The following is a 20,254-nucleotide window of genomic DNA, read 5'->3' as shown; positions in this document are numbered from 1 at the left end:
GGAAGTAGATTTCAAACTTTCGACATTTTATGATTATTTGGACACAATAAAGATTTTTTTTATTTACATAAGGGTACATAATTAAATATAAAGATTTTTGTCTACTGGTTTAAGTTACTTCCTATAATTAGGAATACATTACATGTATAATATACCTACCAAATCATGCAAAGTATGCCTATTTAGACAAGTAAAATACTGTTAAGTCAATTCGATATTATGTTTGAAATCGATTTTTTCACTACCAATCTATTATACTCCCCTAAACATTATATATATTTTATTCAGGCCCAAAAACGTACAATGCAAGTTCTGTATAATCTTGACGTGCATATTAGGTATATATATATATATGTATACATATAGCTTGCAACAACGCGACCGTGTTATATATACACGCGGGAGAAGTTGCATTTAAATATAAAATATAATGTAACAACAGCGTAGTCGGTAGCCGACGGGGTCGCGATAATTTTATCCTATGGGACGAAGAGGGGCGTATATCCGGGGGACGAGTTGCGAAGCTCAATGGCGGAAACGTTTCCACGAGGGGAACTCTCGATATGGAACAAGATACAATAATATAATAATGGACGCGCCTCGGCGTTTGTATAAAAAAAAACAAAAAAGGAATTAATATACGCAGACAAAGAGACACGTTAAACGCGAAATAGCGTCTGTATAATGCATATATTATGTAGTATGGTACAATATGTGTAATGTGTATATAATATGTAGATTGTAGGTAACTATACTATACGCACATTAGATATGTTTTTATTGTACGCAGTAATGCGTCATACACGTTTAGGTGTACGTTCAAAGCTATTGATTTATTCGTATATTTTTGTGCTAAATCCTTAACGGTCTTACATCAAGACGATTTCACGAGTTCATTAGGAAACGGTATAGAACTTATTAATCTATTAAATTACAATTGTGATTTGATTGTACACGTGTTGTGATGTTTATAACCTCGCGATATTCTTCCTATAATATTTCACACTGTATTACTGTTAAAATGTATTGATAACATCAATTACTAAAATAAATACTACTCATACTGCAGAATACATAATATTTAAAAAAAAAACAGTAAGTAGATGTGCATATTATATATAGATGTACATCGATGATTGCACGTAAAAAATAAGTGCATTGACAGCTACAAACGTTTTAATTTGTTTATACATCTTAAGTTTATAACGTATAATAGTTGTCGATAAATATTAATCTTTTAAAAGTTCAAAAATTACCTGCAGATCATAATATTACATAATTTTTGCATTGCTTATTATTTGGTCGTGTACTTGTATGTGTTGATTAATTAGCGTTGGCATACATTTTATGTAAATTAGACACAAGTGTAGGTTTACACATAAACTATAATATATGTAATAGCATAACGTGCAGTCATTATGAGCTAAACAATAAGCGGAGGAAAAATAATATGTACATATTTATTGTTCACGTTTCACACGCACACAAATAAATGTAAATAGTCCAAAATATCAATATGTATGTGTTGTATATATTTTATACAGTCAGAGACGACGAATATTTGTATTAATTAAAATTGTTTTCAAGCAAATACATTCATATATTTATCCTTTTTTATTTCCAGTTAATCTTCGAAAACTCGGCAGCAGAGGAATTTTATGCTTATTTTTGTAAGGTATAGTATGGTAGGTTTTTGGGGACCACGTACCTACCTACATGTTTCAGCGTATGGGACATGGTTTCGTCGCTATAAGAACCCGGGGGGTAGTAACCCCTCCGAGACTTCGCAACGCCGGATGTACAATATCAAGAACTGCGGCCAAACACTGCAGTGCAATACCATGCCCCGGCTATATTTTTATATGTAAATTAGATTATATTATATATTATTATATCGGTTGTAAATCGCAACATTACAATCTATGCAACGAGGGTATATTAAAAGCAAAAACTTCGATCTCATCACTATCCCAGCATCAGGGCTGCGGTTTTCCGTTTTCCGCGTTAATATATTCAAATGCCGGAAAAATTCGAAAATCAACAGTTATTTTAGGACACTACATATTATATACATATAGGTTATTTACTCTATGTACAGACTGTCCGTCATAATAAACGGCTATATTATTGTAATATATTATCTATAAATATATATATGACGGTCGTTCGATGTTGTGAGAGCGATATGTGTGTGTACAGCAACTACGGCAGTTTAGTATACAGCATGGTATAGAATAATAGGTATGTAATTTTTTTCGAAACATTCCGATCGACAACTGCCGTTGAACAGGGGCGGGGTAGGGTTGATGCAGTATAGACGTATACACGATTTTTACACAATTTTTGTGTCTCAATAGCGCGGACGTGTCCACGGCTACAATCGAAACATTATTCACAAATATTTCCGATGAATACGTTTAAATAATAATAATAATAATGATAATAGTATGTATTATTGTATGATTGAAAAGTTTCCGAGTGGTGTGTGTGTGTGCGCGCGCGCTCGTGTGGGGCAGCTGCAGCAGTGTTGGTGGCGTATAGATTCTTCGCCGCGACGGCTGCCGTGACTATGCACTTAGTGCGCCAGTCTGTCTGCGCTCCAAGTTTGTCTTTGGAACATAACGCTCGTGTGTGTGTGTGTGTGTGTGTGTGTGTGTTCACGTTAAATAGTACGTATAAAAAAAAAAAATAAATAAAAAAATACGTTTCATTGGGCATATCTCGACTGTCCATTAATATGTAATAATATTCACACTCACACACACACGTCGAGTCCTTTCAATGAATCGTATACGCAATTATACGCGTACGAGTGTGTGTGTGTGTGCTATGCGTGCGTTATACCTGTTTAGACTCCAACTGTCAATCAGTGTCGACAATGGCTTTATTACAATATCCCTGTGCTCAGACCATTGTGCGGTTGAATTTTCCACGTCTCGTTTTTTAACAACCATATTATTATTATTATTAAGAATTCGACGACGACGACGACGACGACGAAGACGACGTATTTTAAAATATGTTTTTTATTGGATTCCGGTTTACAACGCGCCGAGCCGTTTATTATATTAATATAATATACGACGATAAAAAAATATATATAATAATACCCAATAATAATATTAACACGAAACGCGGGCGTGCGCGCGCACACGAGCCTGACTTGACGATGACGTTGTGTATTGGGTGTGTATAGGATCGATTGAATTTTATATATTATATTATATATAGGTACGCGGCGATAGAGAGTTCGACTAAATATTATACATAAATAAACACGCGTTATAACCTATTTTTTGTGTGTGTTTATCGCCCGTACATAAGGAACGCGTCCAAAGGCGTTTTGACTTTTAGAACTTTACAACACCGACAAAAGCGAATTTCACAAACTATAAACTGCAGTTCCGAGTTCATAAATTTCCTGTCGGCTAAAATATTTGCCAAAAATATCAGACGTTTTCCGTTTAGCGTTTTAAAAATAAAAAATAAATGCATACATCGTACTATATAGGTATAATATGTTGTGTATACATATTTTTCTATAGAAACCACTGTGTAATGTATTGACATAATACATAAGCATACAATTATATGATATAATATACGAAAAATAAGTAATAAGTAAAATGTATACATACATACTACGAGTATATTACTTATTACTACATATAGATACAGGAAATAACAAACCGTGAATTTGTATGGGTTGTGGATTTAAATGAATATGTTTATACACGTCGTATATAGGTAGATGAATTATTATAGTTTTTCGCAGAAAAATAACAAACAGAAAAGTCAACCCTTATTTAAATTATCGATCGGGATGATTATTGCAACGTACCTTTAGGGTATACGTCTTATTATAAGTCGTATCAAAGGAAGTCGGAAATATACATTCCGACACCGTTGAAAAAGATTACCAAATATATTGACATGCGTGTTCGTGTACTCGCCGTACATGGTAGTTATTAAGGTAATCGATTATCACGCACATATCTGTATAAAATGGCATTAAACGATTCGTGTGCGACATTTCAATAAAAATCGTGTAAATGTGATAATAATACAATTTAGTCGAGCTGCAGAACGCGGTCGTGTCGAAATGTGACTTCCAGATGTATTATATTATTATATGGGTAGATATATAATATTATTATATATTGTCGAGAAACGTCAAGAATTAAACCCTTTCTATCAGGTCTGTGTGCTCATCGTTCGCACCCGTCAATGCGATCGTATATAGGTTTATCGGTTAAATTGCATCTATATATAACACACGTACCTATACGTATATATAGACGATAATATTATTATATTGGTCGACCGGAAGCAATTATTGGCACGTTTAGCACGTCGAACGGTTTTTCAATTTCCTGTACCCCATTGTTGTGGACCATAAACATACACACACCAACTACGTAGTCTGACCTGTGCAGCACATTAACCTTCCATTATGTGTACACCGTATATTTCCATTTACCATTATTATTGTATGTACAAAGTATAATCCGACCTCGCGACCCTGCAGCGAGTTAACTCACGACGCTATCCAAACACTGCACGTGGATTACGATGTCTGTACGTATATGCGTACATGCGTGTGTCCTATACATAATATTATTATGAATCGTACGCGGAGACTACCTGGCCATCGCTTTTACAGCCATTCAATCTTATATTATATTATAGTTGTCGGACGCGTTGACATTAACAACATTTCGGTCAGACGGGTACACGATGAGCTGGCATCATTATTATATATAATATTATGTTGTACGACTAAAAGAAACCGAATTTGCAAAGTGTTGCAGTGATGTGCATTCATTTGGTCCTGGACCCTTTTATTTATTTTTTTTTTTTTTGGTTTATCCATTTGATTTTGGTACGAGCTGTATGATGTATGTTTGCTTTACACTCATGTATATATAAGTGTGCTACTAGTTATTCGTTATTAATTTATTGTAATATAAATGATATGAGTTGTTATTTTATTATGATGATATAAATTTGTTATAGACGTGGCTATACGTGTATAAAGACATTTTATAAGACCATTTAATAATTAGGTGCTACATAAATATATAATAACGGCGTACAGTATATGACAAACATACAACCCTCATATATCACCCCGTTTTAATAATACAGTTTCTTATTTTATTCTATTTCTAGTAGTAGCACGGTAGTCTATTGATAAAAATATGAATAAAACGGATGCCCCGGTTAGTGCGTATCTGTGAAACAACAATATTAGTTTATCTGTTAAAGTTGATGTTGTTGAACCTGAAGGTAGTTTCGGGTCTAATGAGTTAACTAACATGGCTAGTAAATGTAACTATTTTGAAACAAGATCTAGCAAAATATGGGTCATTAATGTTGAATTAAATGTGAATCAGAATGCTAATACAACTATAAGAATTTATCCAAAACTATATACCTAGCTATTTGGTCTGCACGCGCAGACACGTGTAGAGCATTATATATTTTAATTGTTTAGAGTGGCGATTTCCCACGCAGTCTAAAACACGAAAACACAATACGGTTGATCGGACATAATTTAATAACATTTAAAATCCGTACGTTATGGAGTTATAGAACAATATGGAAAGAAACAATTCAATATATAAGTGCATACCAATTACCAATGAAACACACGAATACAAGATCACATATAAGTACCTATAGTTAGCATATAGTTATGCGTGTCACGCAGTGGCGTACACAGACAGCAGTGTTCTAATTGAGCGGAAGGGATCGCGATTTAAATTCGAAATAAATCATAATTAACATTTATTCGTCAAAGAACAAAGTAAGAAATCGTATTTATTAATGCCGAAGAGCGCAGAATACTGCTCGTGTGTCGTCTACTAAATCTACCAAGTCGGTCTTCAACACTGTGCGCCGCGCGGTTACACTCTATTTTCGAGGGTACCACGACAAGAAGTTTGTAAAGTTATTGGGTGTGATTCCTGCAACACGAAGAACCGCGTAGACACCTGGGTGGCAGGATCACATACGTCACAATCGAGCGTGCAGAAACACGGAGTCGGCTCCAAGTCGGTAGGACACGGAAAAAACGTGTGCCCCTTTTACGCGAGTCCTTGCACAGGCTCACGGCACACACACGCATAATATAATATATTGCGATAAACACAACACATAATATATTATCATAAGTCGTCTACTCGGAGATCGTTAATCATATACATTTTCGTACAGTCGCAGCGCTCGATAATATACTGCAACGGTGGTGCAGACACACGTCATTTCAAAGGGTCACCACGGCTAATTATTTCCACGAAAACGTTTACATTTTACGAGGTCGGCAAGACGAAAATGATCAATAGGTCTATAATGTACACACACACGCACGCATATTATGTATACAAAAGGCTCGCGCGAGTCGATGGTACATTATGTGTGTGTGTTGTAGGACGATGCCGTGCGAGGCTGACGGGCGTCCTCGCGCACACGACCTCAGAGCTGCTGCTGGTGCACAGGAATCGGATTGCAGACAGAATGTCTGCTGCGGGTCCGCCGAGAAGTATCATTTAGTCACGTTGTGTACACATTATAGTGTGTGTGTGTGCGAGTAATATTTGGTTTGTGAATGATGATGACGATGACGATGGTCGTCTATAATAGAGAGGTATAGTATATATACCGAACCCGTGTATACGACGAGGACGGTGTTCCGAGAACAAACATCCCACCTGTTCGGGGTACACTCGGATATTATATACATACTTACGCGCGAGAGAGTATAAATAGTTGTTATATAGAGAGAAGTGTGTGTGTGTACGAAACCCACGAAAAAATTCCATTCACGCGCGTCAATCTACTACTCGTATAACGATATCGTATTAATGTATATATACAGACAATGATAATGTGATGTACAGACAACGAAAAACAAATAGTGTGCACGTTACACCGACGCGTCGGAAGAAATTATTTAATAATAAGATATATTATATTTGTTCTTATATATAATACCGCCTGTAGAGGTGCACGTGTGATGCGTACTCGTCGCGTATAAATATTATTACTCACTTTTAAATACCGAACGGGAACAAATTTAAAAATCACGCCAAAGACTGGTAAATCGTACACCGAATTTGGATAGAGAGCGTTTTAGCGACCCGTTTTCATGTATATTTTTATTCAAATATGCAGATTATATCCAACGGTTAGGTTAATGATTTAACATCTCTTCTGTTCGTCGTTAAAAAAAATATGAATTCGATATCGGTAAATCGATTGAATAGTGTACTACTTGACATTTGCAAACTTTTACTTCAACCGGAAAATAATTTTTTTGTGATAAAATATAATATTTATACGAAAATCAACTATTATTGAATCGATATTACACGGTCATAGTTAGTATAACTTGTACGGTTTGAAAAAAACGCAGTGCAGACTGCATTTGCACCGTGCAGTGAATAGTGTCGGCTATGCTCCACTCCACTCGTTTGCAGCATATTGCATATATTGTCACTCGTAGATTGCTAAAAAACGCAACCTACGAAAAAGATAAATGCAAAAAAATTTAAGTACTAGTATTATTGGAAATTTTTGTTTATAGAAATTCACAAGTCGTAAGTTTTATAGCCCGACTACACGTCTTTTTCTACAAAAATAATATTACATAGGACACACACGACCCGCGGATTTTGCACTAATTACGGAACGGGAGAATAATAATATATTGGATTTATATATTTTCTTTTTTATCGTAATCACAACGTTCGACCGAATTTTGGTTTTCCGGTCAATCGTTTCTATATTTGATGACGACGAATAATCGATATAAGTCCACACACACAAGTTATTTCATATACGATATTATAGACGATTTTCGGTGGTCGGGAGGGATTTCAGTATAGATGCCGCCGGGTCGTAAAATTCCGTTTTCCCGACCGGGGACCGTCGCACTGTATCGGGTGCGTGCAACGACGACGGCGCACACGCACACACCCACACGCATACCCACACACACCCGTCAACGGGTGCCCGGTGAACTTTGTCCCCGTTGCAGCCACAGCGTGTCGCTATGGTGACGCGAGGCATAAAATTTATCGAGTCGCGTGGCCTGTACGCGGACGAGGCGAAACCTCCGCGCCGTTGGGACGTCTATGTACGTCATTGGTGGTTGTACTTAACGCTCGTGCACTCTGCACGCTATATACCTATACGCCGAATATATTATGATGTATGATACATAATATTATTATATTAATTCACGACTCGACAAAAGAAATACTGATTAAAAAAAAAATAAAAACTACAAATACCATTTTTTGAGTAATTATAATATAGTCTGCTACTATATACGCGAATTACGACTATAAATAAAAATATACAAATTAAGCCGTGCCACTACACGATTTTATTTTAAATACAATCGTTTGTGAACCCGTTTATGAGTGCAGCTTGTAAAAATGTACCTAACATTAAAAATCTTTGACTTTAGGTATCACATATTGTTTATACGAGAATAAAATACACATATTATGGTCGTCAGCGAGCCTCGCAGTGCAGATTTCGTTTTTTGGTTATAAAGTCATTACATCGCACTGTCCACGTAGAGGTATTAGAATATTGACGATATGTACAGTACAATTACAATTTTTTTATATTCTATAAACAGCAGTCACGATTTATGTTATTACCTAATCGTTGAATACTGTTGTATATAACGATGATTTCCAACAATGTATAGTAACATATTATTATATTATATACTTTGATTAAATTACATGGATACAGGATTATAATACTTTTTAGACAGTTTTCACAATTTATTTCTCAACTACCTATACCTACTGGAAAATTCAAATTTATTTATACCTATTTATGATTCTTATTTATCCACTACTTATAAATTATAGCTACAGTCTTACAGAAAACATTTCTTTATAGTATTCGAATATGATGTAAATATTTCTATAAACCAATAGTTAAAATATAAATACTAATTCTGAAACACTCGATTATTATTTAATTTACGTATGTGTACACATTTAAAACCGTTTGATAAATTTTATTTCTATTAGTTGTTAAACATATATAGGTTTTATCCCACAATTTGAATTTTAAATTTCAGACAATATGTTCCGGTGAGATGTGGCTAATTGATTCCTGTAATAGTGAGGTCAGTTACAAAAAATCGAAATAAATAATATATAAATAAGACTTATATTGGCATGAAATACGAAAGCCAACGTGTTTCGTTTTCAATCACATAATTTTATTGCATATCACACTAACGGCTATCTAATATTTTAAATGTTGGAACTGGAAACTGTGAAAGTTTGACACACCTCTTCGGCTCGGTAGTTAGGAAACGACGTTCGCTATTATTACATATTATATTATACAACGCGTCAATGCTGCTTGTATCCCGTATCCGCCTTACGAACGAGCTAGGTAGGTGTTAACGACGTATAAGTTAGTGTATAATTATTGCAAGCCAAACTTATGAAAAATCTAGTATTACATTTTTAACTCTTAGATACTTACAAATTTTTTTATAAATGTTAACTACAAAATAATTTGCAAATATTAATGATTTTGACAAATTTTTTGTAAGTATTTGAATTTCAAATGCTAATAAAAAAAAACTGATAAAAACCTTACTTTGTATTAAATTTTCAATGCAAGTTTCCTCACCACCTTAGCACATTATGAAAGTCGATATTATATTCACTTAAATGTTGCATGAGGTATTGCATGTGGCGCGTTTTTTTTAACGTGGTTTCCCCGAGTATAAACTTTAGGCCTAGTCCACGTTGAGGATAATGGTTAACTACCGGTCAATTATAGTAGGTGACATTTTCACGATTTATCGTGTTATGCATATTTTAAGCTAAACTGATAATGTTCAAAATAAATTTTTGATTAATGAAATAGTATCTATCTTTTATGTGACCGAAAATCTACCATTACCCTCATTAGCAGTACTAAATTCAAGACGTAATAATCGTTGTTTTCCAAACTGATTAAATATTACAAATTTATAAAAACGTACTCCACAATTAAAATTATATATAAACATTATTACATAATTTAGTTCATATTGATTTATTTTTGTCTACTGAATTTAATACGCTGGTATTATATTATTATGTGTACACATATTATATAGCTGAAATTTATTATAATTAATATTATAATACTAGTATTGTGTTATTAAAATGGTAGTATGTTAACTTAAATAAGGTTATTAAAATTATTTCTAATATTACACAAATAAATTATTAAACTTACCTGGATATTATCAATTATTTTTTAATAATTCTGTAATAAAAGAGTAACATATTTTTCACGTAACATTATTAATAACCCATTGTACATCTAAAATTTTGCTTGTATTTCTTGAATATCATTATACCAATAATAAAAAATGAAATAAAACAAATGAAATGATTCTATACCTAGAATGATGTGGATAATAATTAATATTAGAAAACGTATAGGTATACTAATACTTATCTGATCGCTAAGCATTCTTGAAAAATTAAATACTACAATTAAAATAAAAACATTTAAAATTAAAGATAATTTTTGTAAAAGAGAACTACTAAAAAAAAAAACTAATAGTGTACTTAGAATGAAAACAATTAACAGATAAATTAATTTAAGTATAAAAATAATATAAACCATGCAATTTTATTGAAATAACTTTACTGACTGACGATACAAATTATAAAAAGAACAATAGATTCAAACATTATTATAATATATTTTATTCTAATTAGCCAGCACAGTATTATGATTTAACTAATCAATACTTTCTAGCCAACATACTCGTAATATTATAATATGACTATATCGTCCAAATACCTTTAAAAATAAAAAAATATTTAATATTGTGTTATTACTTATTATATGTACAGAACTTCAGGTTACAGGTATTATATGTGTAGGTATTGAAATTATTTATGGTACCTAATTTAAGAAATAATGTAAAAAAAAAATGCCGATCTAAAGAACTCGTGAAATTTTTAAATATTTACGACTTGCCTATCCTTTTTGAATAATAACAAATATTGAAAATCGTTTGAGGATAAATCGTTATCATAACGCGATTTCGTGGATATTTTAAACACAATTTTATTAAAATTTTGTATATTTCTGTGGCTCATTTTTTTTGAAACGACTAAATCTCACCCTATTGGATGGAAAAACGCATCAAGGTAAGACGCACACCAGTCACCTATATATATACTTATTACTAACATCTCTCCTTTGTTCTCCGATGCTTATACGACCGTTATTAACAATTTATTGTAGTTGTATGTACCTAGTATGTAGGCAAAACGGAATTATAAATCCACCTTTTGTGTAAGCATAAAAACATTCATAAATAGATAACATATACTTGAATAATAATATTATTATATCCTTATTAATTAATACCTATCACAGTTAATTGTGGTTGAAGAGTCCATTACAACCTATTATAAATAATTATAATAACCGAATAATAATATTTGTCATATTATATTGTGTAAATTTATTTTCTACATCATTATTATATTATTATTGTATTTTTTTTATTGATGATACAATGTGATTATTTAGATTATTTATTTATTATTTTTTTCCTTTTTTCAATTACATAAAGTGTAAACAATAATTTGTAAAATTAAAAAAAATTTAAATTTCAAGTCTATGAGAAGGAAGAGGAATAAATAATACTAAAACACTAAAAATAGACAAATTTATCAAATATTTAATTAATACTCACTGATATTGTAGTTAATTAAGCGGTCTTACGAAATCAATATAATAGTGTACAGAAGACGGAAGTATACGAATATAGATTTAACACGAGTGTATATTATGTATTACGTATAAGAGCGTAAGAACGTTATCGACGCGTGACTTATTATTATTCAAAGTTTGAACTTCAAACGACGATCGGTACCGATATTGTATTAATTTTAATTTGTAAAATCTGGGGTATCTGAGTATACACTTGAGTGTATCCCTCTTACGGCGATTTTGTAACACTGTATATAAAGTCTATAGTCGATCGTGTAAATGTGACGTACAGTGGATTTAATGTTTCGGGGCAATCGTTGGGTTTTTTTTTTAAATTAAGAGCTCTTATACCTAATATTAATGCCGAACATTTTTCGTTTATTCGATATTATAGGTATATGCGTAAATAAAACACGTAGTTATTAGTAAAAAAAAAAAAAATAAATAAATAAAACGATATAAATAATTGGCCATTATAATATTATATATATTAAACTTGTCTTTTAAATTGGTATAATTAATTTTGCCCACACTTGCTGGGCAACGGATGGAAGTGGTTGCTCGTCTCTTCGCCAGGATGGAAATAAACCGTGTAATTCAATTAAAGACCGATTAATAATTAACAGGGTCGCTGCAGTCAACAATGTACATGTTCCAAGAAAAACAAAAATTGGTCCCGACAAAACGGTTTCGGTCCCGCTGCTTTCCAAACACCGTAACGACACACGCACATATATATGTGCACGTGCTCTAATAAAAAATAAAAACTTGTCACCGAACTTTTCGACCGATTTTATTTATAAAACATTTCTTTTTAACTTCTCTTTTTATTTTATTTTATTTCTGTCTTTTATTTTCAGATCTTCAAACGTACGCGCTAAATTTATTAAAAACAAATATTACAGACGTTCGAGAAAATACGGTGTCCTCAATATTATTATTTTATGAATATACACTTTTGATATTTTATAATAACATCTTTTGAAAAAGATCGTTTAAAGATTATTTTTATCATTTAAGTTTTAGTGACTATAATATATTATCTCAATTTAAAGAATTTCAGTGATACTTTTAATTTCATAGAAGGTAGAGGTATATATATGATTGAGGTAATGATTTTACCAAATTCGTCGATTGTACACATTTTTATAATTTTTTTTTTTTTAAATTATTCCCAATTCAATATCTAGTTAATACTTTAAACTTCTACTTATTAGTAATTAAATTTTATTGCATTTTTAAATAAATATATCATTTAAAATAGTACTTATATTTAAAACGATTGTTTATTTTGAATGCATTTTATAGGTTAATACAAACAATTTACAACAAGAACAAAATACGGAAGTTTACAATTAAAAAGTATAAGTAATAATAATGCATAAATTAATATAAAAACAATTAAGTTAATTTCGAAACCAATCTCACAAACAAAACAGTATTTATAAACAATAATATTTTATCGTCGATATAATATTATATTCACTTTAAGATCAACGGGCTTGGTTAGAACAATAAACGGTAATCACATTGCAGTTAAAATCCTTCTGATCACTTTGAATGAGTACTTAAAAATGTACATAAATCGATAAAATTAGCACTGACCAATAAAAATATAATGAATACTTACCTTTTAGGAATATTATAAATAGTTCAAAAAATACACTTTATTGAATAACCTTTTGATAATTATAATATTGTGATTGTTTTATAATTTAAATTGCTATTGCACACTAATCAATCATTTAATAACAATGCATTGCAATCTACTAAGTATAATATATTCTCTATAATATACAGCACTTCCGTTGAAATTCTCGGTAATAGTTGTTTATTTGATATAGGGTCATAATCGATCCCACACAAATTCGACTATCTTTAGACAAAACACATACATAATATCCTTAATTTATGTCGGCTCGTAAATAACTAACATGTACAATGTATATGTATACAAATATAATAAGTGTAATACAGTATAATGAGTATACCACCGACGAATCCATCATTTCCTGTTGACGTACTCGAAAATAACTCCGGTAATCGCGGGGGCGAACGGTCAAACTCGTCGGGATGTTGAAGAGGGTCACTCGATCGAGGGGAAAGAAAAAAAGAAAAAGGTACCTCGGGCTATTTCTGACGAGAGGACGATTTACAAAATGCCAAAAAAAAAAAAATCCAATATCCGGTAGGCGTTGTACGGTGAGAGACACATGTGGTGGTATGCCGTGTGCAAATATCGCCCGCCTACGCGCACTATAAGGTTTTGGTTGTCAAGACTCCTCTTCACCCCTTACATACGTGTTATTCTGCTGAATGTCTAAATACATATGTACAATTGTATTCGATGGGAAATGTGTTATTCCGAAAAATTATTTCGTTTCTCTGTGAACGATTCGCGTCTATCATCGTAGCACACGTGATGCACACGATTATGCTTAGTTCATCATATACACGTCATAGCATTACATTTCTTTCTCGGACGAGTTAATCGACTATATTATAATAATAAGGGTTCGGTTTTTTTCTTTTGAGGTACGGAACCCTAAAAATGTAATAAAAATAAAAAAAGTATTATTATAATCGTATTATATTTAAAAAATTAAAACATGGTTAGATTTTAGACAACAATCGTGTATTAATGTATTATATCGTGAATAAACGTAGGTATATAAGTCATGACGTAAATATTATGATATATACGACTGATTAGTCAAAAATCAATTTTATGATCGATTAGGTATATTGGATATATTGGGTATATTACGTGTATTATTATTTTGTTATATTTCTATGCAGTGGTGTTTTTATCCATATTATGACAATGATGATGGTGATATAATAATATCGAAAATGGGGGTGATTATTTATGCATTAATAGTTCGTGTTATTTATTCACATTCAAGTGCTAAAGAGCTTTAAAAACTTAGTAAATCAATTTTATACATTTCAACGATTGAAATTTAAAGTGCGTCATAGTTCTCACAAATTGCATAATATATTCCGTTTTTTACTTTAGCGTAGATATACAAAATTAATATTTAGGTGTGACTCAAATTAAATTTTATATTTTATATTTCGGCATACATACTTAATACTTAAATGTATCTATTGGTGGTACAAATTACAAGTCCTAATAAACTTGATGTAAAATATTATGATCTCCTTGGGAAATAATCCAACACAATTTTTTTTTTTTTTAATTACTAATAGTCATTATTGTCAATTATTTATCATTGCGGTTAGGAAGATATTTTAGCATTTTTCAGTCTATAAAATGTGTTATAGTTTAAATATGTAATAATATCTAAGTATATGGTTATTATTGCTACAAAATCTACTGACCTCATAACTTTAAAACAGCTGCTATGTTAGAATCGTTAGATTCATCGTTGAGTGTCGAGTGCGATGGTATGCTGTACCTACTACGTATTTCACGGTCAAAGGCTGAGAGTATAGTGTGCATTTTAGAAAAATCGTAAAACGTCTCTGGGAAATCTAACGACATCACGTCACGAGACTAAAATGCTGAATTGACGGTGGTGCACGGGTTAGGGTTGTGAACTGGAAAGTATGATATAAGTATATTGCAACCGAGGGATCGTTTGACCGCAGTTTGACTTCTCAACAGTAGCGGCTCGCCTCGGGGTAAAAGGGAGGAGAAAAATTCGCAAAAATGAATAACTCGATGAGCAGCAGTAGCAAGTTACTCCTATATATATATATATATATATATATAATATTTTATAGTCGTAGCGCCTTGTACACAAACGATTTTACGGTGCGGTTCGTCTTCGTCGTCATATTATATACGTACGTATATGCGTATATATGCGTATATATATGATATGTACGCAATTAGAATTTACGAGAGGGAGACTCGACAGGCTTATAGTCCGGAGGGGGCGGTTTGCGCGGGGGAGGGGGTAGAAGAGTAGAACGAAGGGCGAGAGTGGCGCGCAAAAGAGTATCCGATAATTGATATGCAAATAATAGTGCTCCCGCCGCCGCCCGGGCAGGGTACGTTTGTTTATCTGCGGGACCGCACGCAGACCTCGTTTTATACTCGGCGAGGGATTACCGGGGAACTCGCGCGCCGCCGACGCCGCTCACTCTACGCACAATATCTACTGCGTGTCGCCGCCCTCGCCGCCACCGCCGTTTTCGTTTTTGTCACTCGGCAACTACTATATACACACACAATACACATAATAATATAACACTATTGCGTGCGTTTGTGTTAGTGGATACGATTGTGTGTTATGTACGGCAACAATGGGCACAACCCTTTTCACCACGAACCGACCGCGACACACGTTTACGCAGACAGCACTCGCAGAAATATTAATATTATTGTCATGCCACCAACCGATGACCGTATATATTAATAATAATTATATTATTATATCATCGCGTGTTTCTAACTCGGTTTAAGATTATTATATGTATATTGTTATATGACGTTTCACGCGTTAAATCGTCGCGTTATCTTATGTCTTCCGGACGTCACCATATGCGCGTCGTCGAACGTTATAATATTATAATATTGTATTTCACTTGTACACTTCAGCTGCAGAGGCGGATGAGCAGTGTATTGGTGAAACTTATCTCAACAGTTTATCTGGTTATCGGGGAAGTGGTGTTGCTATGCGTACAGCCCGATTCTTTTATCGTCGAACACTGCTGCTCGTTATTTCGAAATCTATTAACGTTTTTGAAAATATTTTCATATAAAAATCGAAATTCGGACAAGCAGTTTTTGAGTTACAAGTATTAGCATATTTTAGGCTATAAGTGGAGTGGAATAGTACTGCGGGGATACCCTGCAAAACTATGATCTACTATTTATAGGTACTCCGCTCGTCTACACCTTAAATATTTATAACTCAAAAGTCAAAAGTGACTCGTCCAAATTTCAATTTTCATGTATTGAAATACTCATTTTTCTTCAAAATATAAATTTAAAGATGTATGCTGTTGTTTTAAAAAGTAAGAACTTAAAAATTATACCCAACTACAAAAACATTTTTTATTTTGTCAAATGTTATTTTATTTTGATTGTAAATTATGTAAAAAAATATCTTCAAAAACGTTAATAGATTTTGAAGTAAAAAGTATTGTTCAAAGAATACCTATCGCTTTATGTGTAGGTATATTATACATGTATAGAGAGTATAAATTCTGAATAAAATACCAAATGTGCTGGTTTTAAAGCTATATAGTGTACTTATTGCAAATCATAATTTGAGAGAATAGAAAAAAACGTTTGTGCGGTGCAGTACTACAGTGCTATGTATATTGTATACTGTACCTTTGGGAAGATGTATAACGGACGTCTTAGTAATTTAGGCAATCGATAACGGTATCAACAATAATTTTTATGCCTCAGCGTATACTACCAGATACTGACTAATAATTTAATATCGATTAACATAATAACATTGAAAGATAATGTATCTGAGTATCTGACATTGAAAGTATTAGCGTCGGTTATATCAATATGTTTTTATCCGTATAATATGTATAAAAGCCAGGAAATGCGCCATTTTTTGTAGTTATTCCTTAAATTTACGTCAATGTATTCTACATCGTGATTTGTATTCGAAATCAGTATCTGATAAAACATATGGCGAAACCGTCGTTTTATTCAAATCACGATGAAATTTGAATAAAACTTTTCACCATATTCTCCCTCATGCATAAAACCGACTTTAAAACTATTCGCCCGGTTGACTTTGAAGGGCTTTAATGCTGCTACGTTGAAATTAGCATTATGTTTACGTTGCGAAGTTGGAAGACAAAACCGCTAACCCAAAGCATAAAAACCAGTAATTTTACTTAACCGATGAAATAAATTCGAAATATTTTGAAAGTTTGCCATAAAGTATAATTTATATTTAAATATATATGTAGGCTTAGGTTTATTATATGCATATTATACTACAGATGGTTTAGATTATTCAAGGAATACGGGGCGACACCCTTTTCGGAAAAAAAAAGCTTTATTGTTCCGTCCTGTGGTTATATATGATATTTTGGCCAAAAAAGATAAATTCATTTTATCTTTTTTGTCAGTATATATTGTTCGTTAACATTTAAATTAAATAACTTTTATTAATTTATTAACATATAAATATAATAATTGTTTAAACTGCAGAGTGCATAATAAAAAGGTGCTAAACTTAAAACAATGATTTTAAGCGAAATAATTGCAATTAGGTATTTTTAATTCCAAAATTAATCTTAAAATAATGTTTTTTCAGTTTTTTATAAAAGATAAAGACAACGTTAAAATTTAAAAGTTTCAATTGATTTGAATAATTTTCCAATCAATTTTAAGCCATTATATTATGTAAATTTGATTTAGTGACTGAAATCGATAGCACATATTATTTTTTATCGTAATTATCTGTTATGATAATCACTCATAATTGTTGTATTGATAATATTGATATTATAGTACACTAGCTGTCACCAGCGTGCTTCGCCCCCGGGGATAGTTGTTTGCAAATTGTGGGGTTGTTTCTTTGTCTTATAGTTATTTCGATCATAAAATGCTATAAAGTGTACATACCTTATAGCTACGCAAAATAATAATAATTAAGGGTTTTTATAAATTCTCATAAATATACTTATAGATAACAAAAATAATTTCTTCTCACATTAATATCATTATTTGTATATCCGGTAAATACATATATTATAATATAATAATATTATAACGTCGTTAAATGAATAGCAATAATAATCATTATTAAACAACAGCACTAGGCATGGCATTCCAGTGGCGGTTTTGGGGGTGAGGCAAGTGAGGCGCCGCCTCACCTAAAATTTTTAAATAAAAATACTTATATAGTATACATTATTCGAAAGTAATTTTTAATGTATTTATGATTTTATTTGAGAAAAAATTATTTTTTACCAAGTTTAATAATATGAATTAACATTTATTATATTGTGTATAATTTCGTATTTATTATCAAAAATAGCAATCAACCGATAAGAAATGCATGAAATATTTATTACGTAAACAAACGCTGGTGTTTCAGCCGCCGGCAATGTTCGATGATACCATTAGGAGGCACCGTCCAACGCCGCCTCTGCCGTTTGTAGTATTGTACGTAAATTACACACACAAGCGTATGTACGCAAATGCACTCGACAGTTAAATAAGTAGACTTGCGCATGCGCAATGATCATCGTGAGGCACGAATATCATCGCCTATGAGTACTAAAAATAGATTCAGTATACTGGTATTATGGTCAGCCCGTAGTTCAACGTAAAAACACATTATCAGTTGTTATTGTTACAGCCGACAATTGAAACAGCCTTAATAATTATGCTGTTGTAAAATCAACTTTTATTTCTGATTTCTGTCTTGTTTGAATCGTCGGCTTCGTCGCTTGTGTGAACGTGTACGTTTAAATTGCTTGTACGAGTGCTGCCGTGCTTTATAAAACCTTTTTTACTCTGGTTACTGAATAGATAAATCATATTTTTATCAAAAATTAGAACTATTCAAATTCAATTATGAATCCAGTGACAGACGCGGTAGTCATGTTGTTGGAAACGCCGTTTCGACGTTGGAATTCTGATAATAAAAATGATTTACTGAAAGCAGGTAAACCTATTCCGATGTTGTCAGCTTTGGCTCCTGACAAAAAACTAAGTAAGGTATTCTGTAGGTCATTTAATCCAAAATTATATCAACAACACTCTTGGTTATGTGGAAGTCATTATATTCAAAAATTGTTTTGTTGGCCATGTTTGTTATTAGGTAAAACTAAATCTGTGTGGAATACTGTTGGGTATTATGATTTAAAAAATTTATCTAGGAGTATACAAATACATCAAACATCAAAAGAACATATTCATAATCATTTAGGATTAAAAAACTTAGAAAAAAATTGTTTTACTGTACTAGATATTGTTAATGAGCATGGTAATTTGTTTAAAAAAAATTATAATGAAAATGTGAGATTGAATCGTTTATTTATGGAGCACTTGATTGATTTGGTTTTATTTTTGGGAAAACAAGAGTTAGCATTTCGTGGTCATGATGAAAGCAGTGATTCATTAAATAAAGGGAATTTTAGAGAGTTGTTTGATATGCATATTATTAGGTGTTCTCAAGAAATACAAAATCATTATAGTAGTATAAAAAACATATTTTCAGGTTTGTCCAAGTCCATACAAAATGATTTAATTTTATCTATTTCTAAATATTTAATGAACCATATAAGAAATGAAATCAGGGAAAGTAAATTTTATTCTATTCAAATTGATGATACTACAGATATTAGTCAAAAAACACAGTGTTCAATAATAATTAGATATGTTACAAATAAATCTGAATTAGTTGAGCGTTTCTTGGGTTTTCATAATGTTAGTGAAGACCATACAGCTCAAGGTTTATTTAATTTGGTTAATTCTGTTTTTTATGAGTTTGATATAGAAAATAAATTAGTTGGGCAATGTTAT

This window comes from Aphis gossypii, chromosome 1 (assembly GCF_020184175.1).
Source record: "Aphis gossypii isolate Hap1 chromosome 1, ASM2018417v2, whole genome shotgun sequence".
In the NCBI taxonomy this organism is placed as follows: Eukaryota; Metazoa; Arthropoda; class Insecta; order Hemiptera; family Aphididae; genus Aphis; species Aphis gossypii.
This window is presented reverse-complemented; position numbering follows the sequence as displayed.